This window comes from Equus caballus, chromosome 15 (genome assembly GCF_041296265.1).
Source record: "Equus caballus isolate H_3958 breed thoroughbred chromosome 15, TB-T2T, whole genome shotgun sequence".
Lineage (NCBI taxonomy): Eukaryota > Metazoa > Chordata > Mammalia > Perissodactyla > Equidae > Equus > Equus caballus.
The window spans coordinates 101,132,605-101,149,934 of NC_091698.1; the positions used below are offsets into that span (position 1 = coordinate 101,132,605).

General features: G+C 40.2%; 1 long non-coding RNA gene across 1 annotated transcript; it reads right to left on the reverse strand.

The window, feature by feature from the left end:
- Positions 1–622: 622 nt before the first annotated feature.
- LOC138917766 (uncharacterized) lies at positions 623–17,116 on the reverse strand. The gene is made up of 3 exons (XR_011426214.1): positions 17,029–17,116; positions 5,001–5,107; positions 623–2,241 (listed from the first exon to the last, which is right to left on the reverse strand). It is a non-coding gene; the product is annotated as an uncharacterized lncRNA (long non-coding RNA).
- Positions 17,117–17,330: the final 214 nt, after the last annotated feature.

Sequence of the window (17,330 nt, forward strand, 5' to 3'; positions counted from 1 at the left end):
GGCCACGGTTAAAAACCCCGTTTTAGGTGAACTGTACCACCCACATACACTTTCCCCCCCAACTTTATGAAGGAATAATTGACAAATATAATTATACACGTGCATCTCTGACAATAAACACAACCATCCAGGTTCTCTTCATTCATCCTGGTCCTGTTTGTGCTCCGAGGTATTTTTCCAGGACTCGAGGATTTCATCTCCGCAGGTGACTCTGCTACGGCTCCTGGGACCACTAGTCCAGTGCTGGCGCTTGACTGTGTCAGCTTTTTGACCCTTGGCTGGTGTGTCAGTTTGCAAGAGTTTCCAGAACAACGTGCCACAGACTTGGTGGTTTGAACATCAGAAATTTATTTCCTCACAGTTCTGGAGGCTGGATGTCAAGATCAAGTATGGGCAGGGCTGGTGTCTCCTGAGGTCTCTCTCCTTGGCTTGTAGATGGCCTTCTCCCTGCTTCTTCACACGGTCTTCCTTCTGTATCCTCATCTCCTCTTCTTATAGGGACAGCTGTCATATTGGATTAGGGCCCACTGCAAGGACCTCATTTGACCTTAATGACTTCTTTAAAGGCCCTATCTCCAAATACAGTCGCATTCAGAAGTACGGGGCGGGGGGTGGGGGGGGGCGGGTCAAGGCTTCATAGATGTATTTGGAGCTGCACAATTCAGCTCACAACAGCCAGACAAAAAGGGTGTCTGCACTGGCAAGATGCATGCATTTGTCACAGCTCTCCAATAATTACAACTGGGACAAAACGGCAGAGAAATCAGAATACACAAACTTTTCTGAGCAGTCTTCCTGAGCTCACCTTATCAGTCAAATTTTCAGTCAAATCAGCATCCATTGGGGGCTCTGTGGCTATATCAAAGAGCAGAATCACCATGGGGAATGGACCGGAAAACCCACTTTCCACTGCAAGGACCATTCAAAGGGCCTGAGCGCCTTTTCCCAGGAGCCTGGGAAGTGGTGAACCCCAGTCCCATTGTCCCTGGCAGGCTGAGACAGTGGGTGGGGGAGGTCTGTTTCCTCTGCTGCTGTTTTAAGGCAGCTCAGGCCCCTAATTCCCAAACATCTAAGCACCTAGCTCATCACGGTGACCAGGGATGCTATGGGCCATCAGAAGCTGTGAGACTGCTGGGAAGAGTATTGATTTCCCTCATTAATGGCAGAACAGATCCCACTTTCTTTCAGTCACCCGACCTTGGGACTTCTTGTTTGTTCTTGGTCTTCCCTAGGTTTGACCCTCAAACACTCCTTAGTGCTGTGGTCTCGAATTATCCTTCTCACTCTTTCCATTCCCTGCGTCGGGGGGTTAGATGCATTTCCTTGTCTGTTCCTATAAGGGAAGGTTCAAGTAGACTGGATTGTCAGATTGCCAGACAAAGCTTCTCTGACCCTTTCCACAGTCTTCGATTATTCTTTCATCCAGGGCCCTTCAGACCTAGCCTAGGGGTAGAAATTTCGGTTTATTTTGCATTGTGTCATGTTCTAGTTATTTCCGTAAGTGTTGCTGAGTCCTGTGATTAAGCAGTGCTTCGGCCTATCTATGTTATTCCAAGTTTTCTTCTTTGACTTGTCTACACTGTCAAAAAAATGAACTTAGTATCAAGACGAAACCATAAAATTAAATAAAGTATTATTTTGAGCTCCCTGAGAACATGGGCCATTGACCCATCATTTTCTGACATTTAGCACTCATTCAAAATCTGGTGAATTCAACTGAATCAGACTTAATTTAATTAAACAAATCATTTTTTGTCAAAGCCGGAAGGGACTTCAGACGCTTTACCTTTAGAAATGAACAAGATTCAAAGAAGAACATTGGTCTAAGCCCACACAGTGAGTTAAGTCAGAGCCAGGATTAGCTCTCCATTAATTAACACCCACATTAATTAATATATTGCATGCTGTAAGCCCCATAAGCATTTTGCTTTAAGAAGATGTCAAAACAGAACATTATTTCACTGTCTTCCATTTAGCATATCTCCAAATAGCATATAAGTTTGAAAAATTAACAGTGGCATGGATGTTGGCTAGAAATTTAAAGATACACATTATATTCAAAACACACAATTCCTGAGAGAAGACCATGTGGCTTGCAGGCCATGGGGAGAAGGTCGCCTGTAATAAAAGAGCCGGATTGAGTCTGCTGATGGCCAACCCCTTTCAGCTACAAACAGCCATCTGGATTGTCTATGTGGAGGCCAGATTGCCTGTTATGTCCACCAAGTGAGTTGTCTTGCCCTGGAAAAACAAAATATGAAACATCAACAAAAGAAACCTGTCATCTCCCTGTCTTCCTCCGTGGAAATGAGCTTTCTTCCAACTCGCACGGGTGGCATAGTCACTGAGCTCCGCTCTGCAAATCTGGAGGGTGACAGCTGCCAGGGGGGTGTTTGGACAAGACTCTGATGGGCAGGGAGAGGGTTCCAGATGAGGAAGCCACAAGAAGGCATCCAGTGTGTTGTTTCCCTTGCACGGCCACCAGGAGTTTAAGAAACAATACCTACTTATTAGCTGAATAACCTTCCTTTTCCTAGTTCACTTTGCTAAATGGAAGATGGGAGTCTGGGGCGTTTGTCGGCAGAGCTCCCACACTCTGCGCCTCCCTTTCCTTTGTGTCTAAGAACAAGCAAATCACTGAAAGGCTGAAAATCTCTCCTCTAAAAAAAACGAGCTGGTTTGATTTGGCGTTTAATTAGAGTTTCTGTCTCTGTTTTGAATTAGTGACTCTTCTGTTGCTTAGAAGGTGGTGGTTCTGACTTTTCTTTCAAGTTTCTCTCAAGTTGTATTCATTTTGCTGTGAATCGTTTTGTGAGGTTGACCCAGAGGAGCAGAGCGTATCTTTCTGGAACAGAGCTCTGCTATCAGTGGAGTACAGCCACGCAAATATTTCCCCAAGTAAAATGGCAGCCATTTGTCAAATCGATTGTAGACATTTTACATCACAGGCCTGTGGATTTTCTACCTGTTCATAAACTATCTGTCTCCAAAAGCACACAGTGGAATACACGTGCAAACTTCTGCACAGGACAAGCATCCATCAAATAATTTTATTTGCTGTAGAAACTTATTTGTTAATTTGTGATTGTGATGACCCATCTTCTTCTGACTGCCATAGCAAGGGTGAGGGGAGCTATAATTAGATAATCAGATGGAACTACAATCAAAAACCCCAAACCTCCTGTAGGATTTACCTTGAATATGCAGGTAGACTGCAGTGACAGCGTGCCCTTTCACTGAAATAGGGAAATATTTCTGCATAGTTTAGATAAAATTTTCTCATGAGAAATAGAATCTATATGGCATATAAAGACCCCATATTATTCTGTTTTGCTAATCAAAGTTTTCAGAGGTGTGCTCAAGGTGTCTGTATGAAGAGAGCCAAAGCTCATTCACAAAACACATGCTAAGTTCCCAGACCTGTGCACCTGCAGCCTCATGGGAGATTGAGGACGTGTGGGAATAAAGGTAGGAAAGCGTGGAGTCTGACTGAGGGAGACCTAAGCAGCAGCCACCATATCGGGATACACATGCGCACACGCATATTACAGATACATACATGCACACATATAGTTAACAAATCTGCACACACAGTTACCTCTATTTTTTCTTCCTTTCGTGCATTAGCAAAAGTTTGCTTGTTCTGCCCGCAGTGACTTTTCCCACACGCACAAACTACCCCCACCTCCATCGTTTTTGGCTAATTCCTTTTCTGTCTTAAAAGCGCCGGTCAAATAGCACCTCTTCTAGGAAGTCTTCCCGGACTGAGCTTTGCCCCCTCCATGCAGTCGGCAGCCCTTCCATCTGTGCTCCCTGTGTCCCCTGGCATCCCTTCCTGGAATTTTGTAGGGCATTTGGTGATCATACTTGGGTCAACCTGCAAAGGTAAATCTGCCAGGAGTCTCATTTCATTGACTCTAGTCTGAGCCATCACCAGACTCAGTCTCCCTCGTCAGTGTCTCCCCTGGCACCCGGGCTGCCCCTGAATCTGAGATGTATGATGCTTGGGGGACAGAAACCAAAGAGGGGTCTCCAACCTTAACTGGCAGTGTCATGGCTGATGAGCTCGTTGCCAAGGAATGAGTGGTCCTTCGAAGGTTGGCAGCCATGTTTCTGGGTGACATTTGGCTTAGGGAAATTTTTGATAGAGCTAGGAAAGATGGTGTCTAGGGCCCAGATGGCCCAGTTGTTGGATAGAGACAGGGGACATTATAGAAAGCAGAGCCAGGTGCACAAGTTCAGGGAGCCGGAACAGGCATGTCTAGGGAGCGGTGTGTATACTATTTAGCTAGGGATGCAGGACCAAAGGAGATGAGGCTTGAGAAGAGGCACATGGTCAAATGAACACTGTCCTTGAATATGAAGCCAGGGATTTTCTGAGTAGGGCAGCACACTGTAGTTATCAAACATGTAAATTCTTGAGCTAGATTGTGATTGGGAATCCAAACGTATTTATTTACTAGTTGTATGCATCTGGGACATATTTCTTAACTCTCACTTTCTGTTTTGGTAAGGAAGATTGGCCCTGAGCTAACGTCTATTGCCAATCTTCCTCTTTTTGCTTGAGTTAACATCTGTGCCGATCTTCCTCTATTTTGTATGTGGGATGTAGCCAAAGTATAGCTTGATGAGTGGTGTGTAGGTCCACGCCCAGGAACCAAATCTGTGAACCCTGGGCCACCAGAGCAGAGTGCACGAACTTCACCACCATGCCACAGGGCCAGCCCCAACTCTCACTTTCTTTATATGTAAAACAGAGCTAAATTATTACCTACCTCATAGGGCTGTTATAAGGATAAAAAGAGTTAAAATATATATGGCATTTAGAACAGAGCCTGGGAGGCAGTAAACACTACATAAGTATTTACTGATGTTATTGTCGCTGTTATTATTATTATTATATGCTCTTCAATTCTGAAGGAAATGGGGAGCTAATGAAATTTGAGGGAGCGTTGATATGAAGGTGTTTGATGCACCTCCCAGTGCATTTACCTACTTACTATTTTATTAGGTCTGCAGGCTCCCAGGAGTACACGTGAGGACGGTGAGGCCAGGGGCTGGTTCCTCCAGCTCAGCGGCACAGGGATTCCCGCAGAAGCACCCAGATCTGGCCATGATAGAAACAAACATTCATTTTTTTATAAAAAGTAAATTGATAGTTCACTAGCATTCATTTTGATTAGTAATATGTACATAAAATCTGTGGTAGACGGTTAGTAGTAAATGTTACTAATATAGATTTAATGTGCAAAAACAAAAGGATTACTTAGCGTGTAGAAAATCCAGTGACATCCTTGATTACATATTTTTACAACTAAAATAGAAAATACGTATTCAATAAGTATATAATATGTGTTTTATTCTGATAAAATACAAAGAAATAAAATAACCCTGTTAATAGCTAAAAGGATGATGAGGTTTTGACATTCATTTTGACGTCGAGCACCAGAAGCCTCACAGCTGGGGAAAAAGGAGGACACTGATTCTAACAATTGAGTCTCGTTCAGGATAAAGCTGTGGCTGCATTTCGGGGAGCAGCACCTAGAGTTTTGAAATAATGCCTGAAACCTGAAATGATGATTTATCAGGTATTTCAACATACTTTTCTGTCCTTCTTTGAAATATCATGGCAGAGAAGATACATGCTTGAGGAGCTAGGTTGACAAGGTGAGTTAGCTTTTTGAAAGGATTTTTACAAAAACGTTCATATTCTCTTAGTATGTAACAAGAAAGTGTTCAAAGCAGACTCTTTCTGAAGGGAAATAAGTTTTTAAACCACATTTTCTCTTACTATCAGTCAGATAGCATTGAAATAGTATTTATAATTCATGGAATAGATTGTGTGAAACATTCAAGTATTTTTTAAAAGGGGAGAAGACCACAACACCAGTGTTATAACAAAACTGAGTCCCTTTAGGCATCTTCTCTCCAGGCTTCATATGAAGAAACAATTTAGACTGCAGTATTTATAGCATGCATATTATTGTTTAGCTTTTTATTTTGAAATAATTCTGATAATTTAAAATAACTTGAAATATATAACAATAGTACAGAGAGACCTCCTGTACCCTTACCCAGCTTCCCCCAATGGCAGCATCTGACATAACCGTAGCACAATATCAAGCCCAGGAAATTGATGTCGATACAAGCTTCAGATCTTATTAGATTTCACCAGCACTTGTGTGTGTCCTTGCGTGTGTGTGTGTGTATCATGCAAATTAATTTGTACTTTCTTTCTATAGGATAGTATGTACTGTTCTGTGGGTCTACATATTATTCATAATTATCAAGCTTTTCAATATAAAAATCACATAATCACCTTACAGGAGAAAACAGATAATATTTTTAAAAATGCTTCATATGTAATTTCACTGTTTTCGACAAGTATTGTTATCAAATCATGAGTTTCCATCCAGCTACAGGCAGAATTGTATTTATTACAAATTTTAAAGTGGGGTCATCGACCTGTAGTTACTGGTTTAATGCCTGCCATCCCAGAGGACAGTACATTCTGTGAGGGGAGGGCAAGTCTCTCTTCCTTTGCCACTTTATCCTCGCTCTATCCTATATATACATATATTTTTTATTTTTGAGGAAGATCAGCCTTGAGCTAACATCTGCCAATCCTCCTCTTTCTGCTGAGGAAGACTAGCCCTGAGCTAACATGCGTGCCCATCTTCCTCTACTTTGTATGCGGGACGCCTACCACAGCATGGCATGATGAGCACCCCGGAGCTGAGCCGGTGGACCCCAGGCTGCCAAAGCAGAACATGTGCACTTAACCACCGTGCCACCGGGCCAGCCCCTATTTGATATTTTTAGCTGAAATTTTGTTTGATATTGCTATTTTATTTATCTGATGTTCAGTAGATATTTGTTGAATTAAATAATTAGTGAGCAAACATAAAAAATATGCTCCACTCAATGTTTAGCACCGGAAAAATTGCAGATTCCTCATTTACTCTATGTAGAGTTATCGAGAAATAGTGCATCAGCCCTCAGGTGGACATGAAGATTGAGGAAGGGTAAAGGCCTCTGTCCGGTTGTGAAAACCCCACGTTCTACCTAACATATCTGCATCTCACTGGTGCTCAGTAGAATGTGATGAAATTGAGGTGACACACCATCCCGGGACTTTAAGATAGGTCTGGAGATTAACTCTTGCTTTTTGGTAGAGTGTAGACTGGCCATTCATGATACACTGATACAGCAAGCGTTTATAGAGAGTCTTGAATGTGTCAGGAACTGGATAGGCTAAAACACATGGATTTCATGACTGATTTGGAAAGAGATGGGAAAAGCCATAGTTAGGGCAAGAAGAATGCTTGCTGGATAGAAGTAAGCACAAGGAACCGCAATAAGACTTCTGATATTGCATGAAGGGTGATGCTGATGGCCCACGATTCATAACGATCCTTTAGGAATGTATAACATTCCAAACTTACATATGAGTGCTCTGTTGAAACTATCATTTTTATCGGAGCTCCTGTCCCCTTGCCACAGGAGGGTGAACATTCATAAGTCTTAATAACCTTGTGTGTCCTCAGGTGGGCGTTTGGAATGGGGAGCGGGGAGCATAAATCTCAAGGCATTGAACTTGGGCTTCTCCAGGATGAATCTGGTTTAGCTACAAAAGTAATCATGTGCCTCAAATACCTCTTCTCCCCCTCTCCAAAAAATTTCTGTTTAATTTATATATAAAGCTGATATCCCCATTCACTGTTGGGTCTATATTGACCTATTTCTTGGATAAGAAGATTTTTTTTTTGAAAGTATATTAGTAACTTAATATTTTTTAGTGAACTACTTATTTTTGTCCTACTACTTAGAAGAAAGTGGGGCTAAGGGGTTTTCTTGGGAAATTTTAATGGGGAAATGAGTTGGCATGGTGATCTTATAACATGGAACTTCTCGGGCAGTGGGGCCTAATTAGCAATTAGTGGACCATGGAGCCATGAAGAAAGGGGTTTGTAGTGGTAGATAGGAGAGTGTCCATGAAGAGAGGTATTCATGGTGGTAGACCAAGAGAATGTCCATGAAGAAAGGAGTTTGTGGTAGTAGATAGGACAGCATCCATAAAGAAAGGGGTTTGTAGTGATAGATAGGAGAGCGTCCGTGAAGAAAGGGATTTGTGGTGGTTCATAGGAGGGTGCAGCAGGCTCAGCAACATTTGGGAAACTCATTTGCTCCCTTTTCCCCTTTCTTTTCCTAGGACCCAGATCTTACACCAGTACAAGTCCACCGTGGGTCAGTAGTGTTTAGTGGACTGGTCTGAGAACCTAAACATCATTTATAACACTGATTTGACAAAGAAATATGGCCTAGCTTCTCAAGAACCAGGTTTCAATTTAACCTTTGGACCATAATCAGAGTAGAAACAAGGACTCCTATCTTTTGCCAGCAAAAGTGTAAAGCCGCACTATTTTTAGAACAGCCTGAGACCATAAGGGCCATGGGTAACCCTCTGGTCATATAATCCCAAACCCTTAACTAAAAAGAAGGCAAGGAGCTAACAGGGCGGGTAAGTGACGTCCTGTGAGGCATACTGCTAGTTAATGAATAGGGAATGTAGACTCCAGTCAGCATCCTTCACTTTGGTCTGTGAGACCTCCTCTAATTTACAGCATGTTCTGAACTTCCGGTCCGTATTCACCAGGGTTCTCCAGAGAAACAGAATCAACAAGATTATATATATATATATATATATATATAAATTCCATGTATAGAGTTAAATTATAAGGAATTGGCTCACATGATTAAGGATCTGAGAAGCCCCAAGATCTGCAGTCAGCAACTTGGAGACACAGAAGAGTCAGTAGTGTAGTCCCAGTTCAAGTCCAAAGGTCAGAGAACCAGACTAGCTGATGGTGTAAGTTCCAGCCCGAAGGCAGAAGAGCGGTGTCCCCACTCAAGCAGTTCTGCAGGCAAAGTTGCCTCTTATTCAGCCTTTTTGTTCCATTTGAAGGTCTTTTAACGAGATGAGGCCCTCCCACACCGGGGTTGGTGATCTGCTTTACTAGTCTACTGATTCAGATGTTCATCTCATCCAGAAACACCCTCACAGGCACACCCAGGATAACGTTTGACCAAGTGTCTGGGCAGCCTGAGACTCGGTCAAGTTGACACGTAAATTAACCATCAGTTACTTTCCCCTCTGCCTCTGTTAGTAGCCTGTCCCCACACCCATGCCCACCTCTAGATCCCCGCTCTCAACACTCGTTTCTGATTCAAGTGGAAGCAGCTCTCAGCTTTCCCTAGTTCAGCTCATCTCTTCTTAGTTGAGACATCTTGACTTCAATGAGGTAAAGAGCCTGCAGGGGCGGCCAGCGTGGAAATGACATGCCAATGAGAGGCTTAGCGCCTTAATTCCTAAGTCTGCCTTGGTTCAGAGACTTGAAGAAAATGAGTCAAGGGACTTATAGACTCATTACTTAGAAAAGCATCGTGATGAGGATGTGTATCTACGATAGACCCACAGTGCATACAGGAATTATAGGAACCGGCATTATGTTTTAGAAAAAGCAGATTTGTCCTTGACTAGAAATTGAAATGGTAATAGTTAGTAAGAAATAATTCTCCATTCAGCTATGAATATAAATTTCTACTTTAATAAATTGAAAACAGTTTGCATTGTGGAAGTTTCTTTAAAAATATGATTCCCTAAGTAGGTCGTGATGTGCATAGTCAAGCGCTACCTTGACTTCACTGTGTCCTGCCCTTCTTCTGGAGTTGAAGGACACATTGGTGTCAGGGACAGCTGGGCTGTGGGACCCCAGAACCAAAGCTGAATGAATGTCCAGACAGAATGAGCAATTCAAGCGCGGAGACCCTTAAGCTACGAGAGGGCATGGAGAGGCTGACAACGAGAAATCCAGGCAAGCTAAATGTAAAACATTAGAAGCAGCTGTAATATCTTGGGGGAAAGCATGGGATTAGAGTGAAGCTACTACAGATTTGAATCTTGGCTTTACACCATACAATTTGTGTGACCTTCATGATGCTTGTCTTTCTTTATTTCTAGAAAGTTGGATAATAACAACTTCCTCCATAAGAATGTATTTGGCATTAAAAGCCAGCATATGGGGAAATATAGCACAATGCCTGGCATGGAGTAGTTGATTAGTAAATGCTAACTAGATCTGAATATTAAATGAGGAGGCAAGTAGCAGAGGTCAATAAGCCAGGGGTGAAGGTGCTAGTTTGCTTGTGCGTTACGTTGATGTGGATGAAAAGCCAAGACTCAGTGGTCTGGAGAATGGGAAGGACCAGAACACCAGCTCAGGGCACTCTGCGTCATCTTATATAAATTATCATGGAAACACCAGAAATAAGACTTTTTGTCTCATTTTATAACAACTATAATTGAGAAACTGAGACTCACTCCTAGGAACTTTCCAAGGACACACAGTTTGTTAGGCAGTGTGCATAGAACCCAAGACAGTTTGCCCCTAAAGCCCAGGATCTTTCCATTGCACTCATTTCTTTACTGAAACTCAGGGGTTCCAGTTCTGGGTAAGAGGGAGAGACCCACTTCATCCTTTCTCTCCTGTTGAATGCAACATAGAGGCAAACTGTAGTGTTAAATGCTTGCACTAGAAGAAAGCAAGGCTTCAAATTAGTGATCTAAGTTTCTACCTTAAGAAACTAGAAATAAAAAAGCAAAATAAAGACTAAGCAAGCAGAAGGAAGGAAATAATAAAGAGTAGAAATCAATGAAATAAAAAAAAGAAACCTAATAGAGACAATCAATGGTACCAAAAGCTTGTTCTTTGAAAAGGACAATGAAATTGATAAACCTCTAGTAAGAATGATGAAGAAAAAAGGAAAGACATCAACCTGCCAGTATCGGGAATGATAGAGGAGACATCAGCACAGACTCTGCAGACATTAAATAGAAAACAAGGAAAGTCCATGAACAATCATTGTATTTTGGGAAAATTACCTAATCTTAATTTTTACATCTATAAAATTGAAATAGGGGGTTAAGTTCACGTGCTCTGCTTTGGTGGCCTGGGGTTCACTGGTCTGGATCCTGGGCATGGACCTATGCACTGCTCATCAAGCCATGCTGTGGTGACATCCTACATAGAAGAACTAGAATGACCTACAACTAGGATATATGGCTAAGTATTGGGCCTTTGAGGAGAAAAGAAAAAAAGAGGAAGGCTAGTAACAGATGTTAGCTCAGGGCTAATCTTCCTCACCAAAAAGCATGCTTAAAAAAAAGAAAAAAACTTCTGAAAGAATGGAAATAATATTGCCATAATCATGGGAAAATTGTTGCAAGGATTAAATGAACATAAATAGATAGATAAAGCTTCCTGAAGTGCCTGATATATGAGAGATGTCCCACAAATATTTCCACAATTGACAGCTGCCAAATGTGTGGTGTTGACCATGCCATGAAGGTCAGAAGAGGCCAGGGAGCTCCATGGACTGGGGTGATGAGTCCTCAGTATAAATTTATGTAAAAAAATAAAGTAGGGTCTGAAATGAGGCTTAAAGACATGACTACTGTCAACACAAATAATCCCTAATCAATCTATAAATCAAAATTGGGGTGAGTTTATTATGAGCCATATCTGAGGACTAGCCTGAGGCTTTCCTTCCCCAAGGAAGGAAGGGCACCAAAGAAATGAGGTGTCCAGAGTGGTTATATACTGTCTTGGAACAAAGAGCAGACATCACATATGATAGGAATGTCCTTTTTACAATAGTCATGAGATTGCTTTTCTGGCTCATCAGATTGGTGAACACAGCGATATTTATCCTGAGTAGTTAATCCTTTATTTAAGAAGAGATATTTATCCTTAAAAAAATGCCAATATGGGGAAAGCTACAACCCTATCTTTAAGGGCATCATTTTTGTCTTTGGGACAAAGTAAATATTTAAGGCAGGTATAGAGTGTATGCTCAACAGGCCACGTCAGGCCCTTTTGGAAAACCAAGGTCAGGTCAAATTAGTTTTAAACCTATTTCTCATCATTTATTTATCATTTTCCCACTTTTGATTTATAATCTTTTGATAGAAAGCACTGATGATCAAAATATTATCCCTCAGCGCCAGATTGGTTGCTGCCTACCCTGGGTCCATGATGCCCCTCAATACTAGGCTTTTATCTCATTTATTTGCCCAGTTATCAACATGAGGGGAAATAGTCAGACAAGGATAGAGGTATATATTAACCAAGGAAGCACTTCATAGGTTATATAATTTTTCAATTAATTTTACATTATTGTGCAAACATTGCAATGTGCTTTTACAAGACTCCGCATGCTCACATTGTTTACAATTATAAACGATTCATTTAAGGCGTTCACCTGCTTTTTTGTGTGCTTTAGCAGAGATGACACATTGGAAGATTTATCACGTATAAAAGCACAGCATTCAATTTGAGTAATTGTATATGTACCACCTTGGGATGCAGTTAAAATAGCTAGGGCCATTCTATTTTGAAGGACAGCCTTTCTCATTAAAGATATTTTAGTATTTAATGAGGCTATTCCTGTTTGACAATCGTTAAGGCCCTGTTGAGTAAATTTAGTCAGGGCTTCTATATGTGATATGACATCATCTAAACCCAAGGAAGGAACAGATACAGCTGCTAGGTGGCCATATCAGTGGAATGCTGAATGAGCCCATCAGGCCTTAAAGAGAGGACCATTAGCAACAGGTATTAGCTCAGTGTTAATCCTTCCCTGCTTCCAAGGGAAGCTCAGGGTGCAGGGCTTTAGCCATCCAGGCAATAACCAAGGTCAGAGATTTGTTCCCCACAACCAGTGAGTTCCAATAGGAGGCACCAAATAAATGCCTGGCCTTCAAGACCAGTCTGTTCCAAATCACTTAATTTCTTTAAGTATGATAGTATTCTTAAAATCTAAAATGGAACAATTATAAAATAGGTATATGGTTTAAGCATTATAAATGTTACAATGGGGAGATATAAGGTTGGGAATACAGGCCTAGTGTGGAGTCTTGGGACAGCTGTCTGCAGCAAATGCTGTCGTCTTCTCATCTTGGTTTGGAGACATTTGCATTGGTCAGTTGAAGTCAGGTTCAGAAATAGGAACTGAAACCCACTCAGGTGGAGAAGCCTTCTTTTTTTTTTTAACAAGAAATGTGAATCCACGAGTCTATGCCTTTTGATTCTGCAGTGCATGAATTGGTTAAAAGTACCTGATATGGTCCTTTCCAATTGGGCTGCAAAGAGTCTTTTATCTGGTGTCTTTTTCAGTAAACAAAATATCCAGGTTGAAGTTCATGATCCTCAAAGTCTTCATCTCCCAGGAACTCACTGTGAAAAGAATCAGCTACCAACTTCTCATTTCTTTCAAGTGTCTCAATGAGACCTTGACAATAATGTAAGATAACTCCTTTCGGCAAAGTTGGTTCATACATTCCTTCATCTAATTGCACAGGCCATCCAGTTATTATCTTGAAAGGAAGCTGCCAATGTTTGCCAAACGGTGTAGACTGAAGACTGAGGAGCAGTAGCAGAAGAGTTTTTGGCCATGAGAGATTAAATGCTTCTGAAAGCTTTGCCAACTGAGTTTTGGTTGTGTGGTTAGTTCTTTCCTCCAATCTTGAGGATTGGGAATGATAAGTACAGTGGAAATGCTGCATTATTGGCCAAATTTACAAATAGATTTAATCATTTGCCCAGCAAAATGAGTTCCTAGTCACTGTGTAACTAGGTAGGAATTTCCCAAATAGGAATTAATCTTCCCAATAGCAATTTACCTACTGCTAGAACCATTGCTCTTCTGCAAGGAAAATACACAGATCATTACCAAGATATATTTATATCCTTGAGATGGTGGCATTTGGACAGAGTCCAACTGCTGTACCTTAAAGGGTCCCTTAGGGAGAGGAAAGTGACCTTGCAAGCCATGAAACAGTTTCTCCAGATTATATTTTGGGCATATAGCATAACAAGTATAGGCTTTATGAGTCACTGTGGGAGAAAGTTTTCAAAAGCATTATTTTCCCCACAAAATCATCTTTTCAGGTGCATAATGGGTTAATTGGTGTCAATGCTGGAGCAGTGGCAACTGTGCTCCAGTAGGCACTATGGTTTGTTCCACATCTAAACCACATCTGTGTGGTGGTATCAAAAATTCTCCCTTTTGTTGCCACCTTTGTTTCTCTTCTTCCACAGCAATTCCTTGAGCCTGTGGAAGGAAATCTTTTTCTGGGATAGAAGAGTTAATAGAAAGTACTGGACATTCTCTTGGCTGGACAGCATATCCAACTTGATAATGTCCTTGTTTATCCTTTAAGTAAGACTCATCTGTAAGCCAAATTAGATAATAGAATGCAGTTGTGGTCTTTTTCTTTTTGTGATGTTGCAAGCAAGGTAGCAGGGTTAAGAGAATGAATGTGTACCTACACAGTATAACCTAAGAAGGTTTATCATCATTTACTTGAAAATGCTTCCTATGCCGTTTAGCATGCCAAACAAACCTAACTAGTTTAGAATCTCTCTCTTTATATGAAGAGAGAACAAATTTCTTTGAGAAGTCCCAGGGCCCTTCTGAAAATCCTCAGAGAATTTTATTTTTAAGTCAAAAGAAAGACTTCATTTAGGATACAAATTTGATGGAACTTGTCAAAAATATTAAAAGGCTTTAAAATACTTGGTCAAACAAGATCAAATGTTTGCTGATCTTGTGTCGCTGTGAAACAATGCTTAGTTACCCATTTAATTGAAGTGAGGCTCACTCAAAAATAAAGAAAATCTTTATAATTTCTTTATCAAGATCAGACTAAAAGTCCAGGAAATTACCCTTTTAAGAAAGAGAAGACCAAATTCTAATTTTTGTACTAGCTTACTTCTGATATTAAAATTTATTCACTTAATTACATTCATTTTAATCTAAGCCAACTTGACCATGTACAAAGTTCTTTCCTCAGGGTTTCTCTTCAACAAACTTTTTATAACTTTCTTTTCACATTTAGAATTTATCCCATGCCTTCTTCCTTCCCTCTTAGTACATTAGGACAAATTTATCTTTCCTAACAAAATAAACAGAAATATTTCCATTCTTTATACCTTCTTTATTGAAGGCATACATCTTACTTTCTTTGAATACAAAGATGTCTTCCTTAATAATTTTTAGCAGCTTTAATTCTAAAAATTAGAATTTTTAACTCTTGTAGACCTTTATTTTTAGTGAAAACTAACAAGTAAGCAATTATAAACTGTCTTTTACATTAGCATTCTGTGGCTTGGCAAATTTATAAATACTTTCGATAATTTCCAGAAATATGCTACTTCATAGTGTAATCTTTTAATAAAATACAAGACATGTTACTAATAGACCAAAACATCTTTTGGTCTCTCTGTAAGAAGCCAAAAGTAGATAAAACTATATTTAGTAATTAATGTCTAATATTTTCTTATGCTGAAATGACCTAGATACTCAATGAGTTTTATCATTTAATTTAACCTAGAAAAATTTTAAAGTTTCAAGTTACCAAAGAGATTTTGGAAGCTATTTTAAATACTCATGTCATAAACTATAATTATTGCTAAAAAATTGTCTATAAACTCTTATCTCACATTTAGAACATTTGTTTGTAACAATATCGTTTAGATTACTCACAGAAATGTTATGTGACACTAAAGCAGTCAGCCATCATCTTTAAGTTGTTTTAAGCACATCACATCATCATTGTTAAAGTTTCCCCAAAAACTTTTACCTTTTTTATATTGATTTAGTTGACTCATTTCCAGTCATTATTTAGATTGCCTAAAAAGACTTTGAGACATCTGACAAAATCAGTTATCTTTCTAAGCTATTATTTTGCTGACAAATTTATAAGAGGAGTAACATGAGCTTATTTGATTAGTAAATCCAAGCTGTACGTTTGCATCATATCCAAATACTGCCCACTCTGAGGACATGCCTATTTCAGTCAAGCCAACAAACTGAAACAAGCTTTCATTTACCAAAGATCATTTCATATCATGTTAACTTGAAAGACGTTAGGGTTAGTTGCATTCAGAAATAAGTTACGTAAGCACTTACGTTAAGTCAACCAATCAGAGCTCTTAATTTTGGCCATGCTAACCAGAGGTAAAAATATCACACACATATAACATACTTACAGGCACACACACATACATAGAGACTGCCATGAATCAGGTACAATAATACAAGGCTTCCTAGTTATGAATCCGAATTATGTTTTAAGCTTTTTTTTAAACTACTATTTGTGAGGAAGATAGTCAAGATGCTATATTTTTGCCAGGGGTGCTGGTTTGGCCATTCTTCTTGCCTTTTATCCTTTTTTTACTTCAGTCTTAGAGATTAGTAATGGGCTAGATATTCCCCAGAGGGTTTGCAAGCTCTTTGAGACAAGGAAAATGGGTGGAACCTGAACTGCCTCTAGAGCTGCCTTCCCGTGTTGCAAGGAATTATAAGTTGAAGACAGTGGCTCTCAGAAATTTGGGTTGTAATTTAAATGACATTATAGGTTGATCTACCTGTTCACGTACCTCACCTTAATTTACTTCTTTCTCTCTGGGTGCTTAGTTTTATTTTAACTTGGGGAAGAAGGTCTGAAAACAAAATCCCTATCAGGCTCTGAATATCACCTTCCAGTTTGGCCAAATTTCTGGTCATATTTCTGATCATATGTTGCTAAATCCTTTCAAATAGTTTATCAGGTTTCAGCCAGGACAGACAGTAACTACCTGGCTCTATTGAAGGGTTCCAGTAATCTTTAATATAGCAGTTTCCCAGAAAATCTCCCAGTCTCATTAACTCTGGGAGTAGATTATGGGGGTGTCTGTAAAGCCATGGCCTATTAAATTTCCCTTTTACTCCCTTTAATAACTTAATTTTTATTAGCTTTTTCCAACAAAACTTTCAATAAAGTTATTCTGGAATGTTGAAGATTTTAAGTGCACTTTTTAAAATGAGCTTATCTAATCAGAAAGTTCCTTCTAATGGCCGAAATAATTCCCCTGAGGCTGGCAGTAGTTTGGTAGGACCCTTAGCCGTGAATGGAGTGCAACTCACATTTCTGTCTGACCATCTCTGATGCAAAAGAATCCCGGGTTATCTTGCTAGCCGTTTACAGTCACCCCCATTTCCTTATGCACTTGCAAGTTTCAGCATGAAGTCAGTGGAGTAGTGAGGGGAGGTTGCCTATTCCGGAGCTGATTGGCTTTTAGAAGCTTGAGTTCTCGCTTTTCTTTTAGTTTCATTTTACTATAAAGTCTGAATAATTTCTGGTGACAGTGCAGTGGGTCAGAAATGTGCTGCTTGTGAGTGTTACTCCCTGAAGAAAGGTCATAAACACTCTCTTACATGCCTGGGTT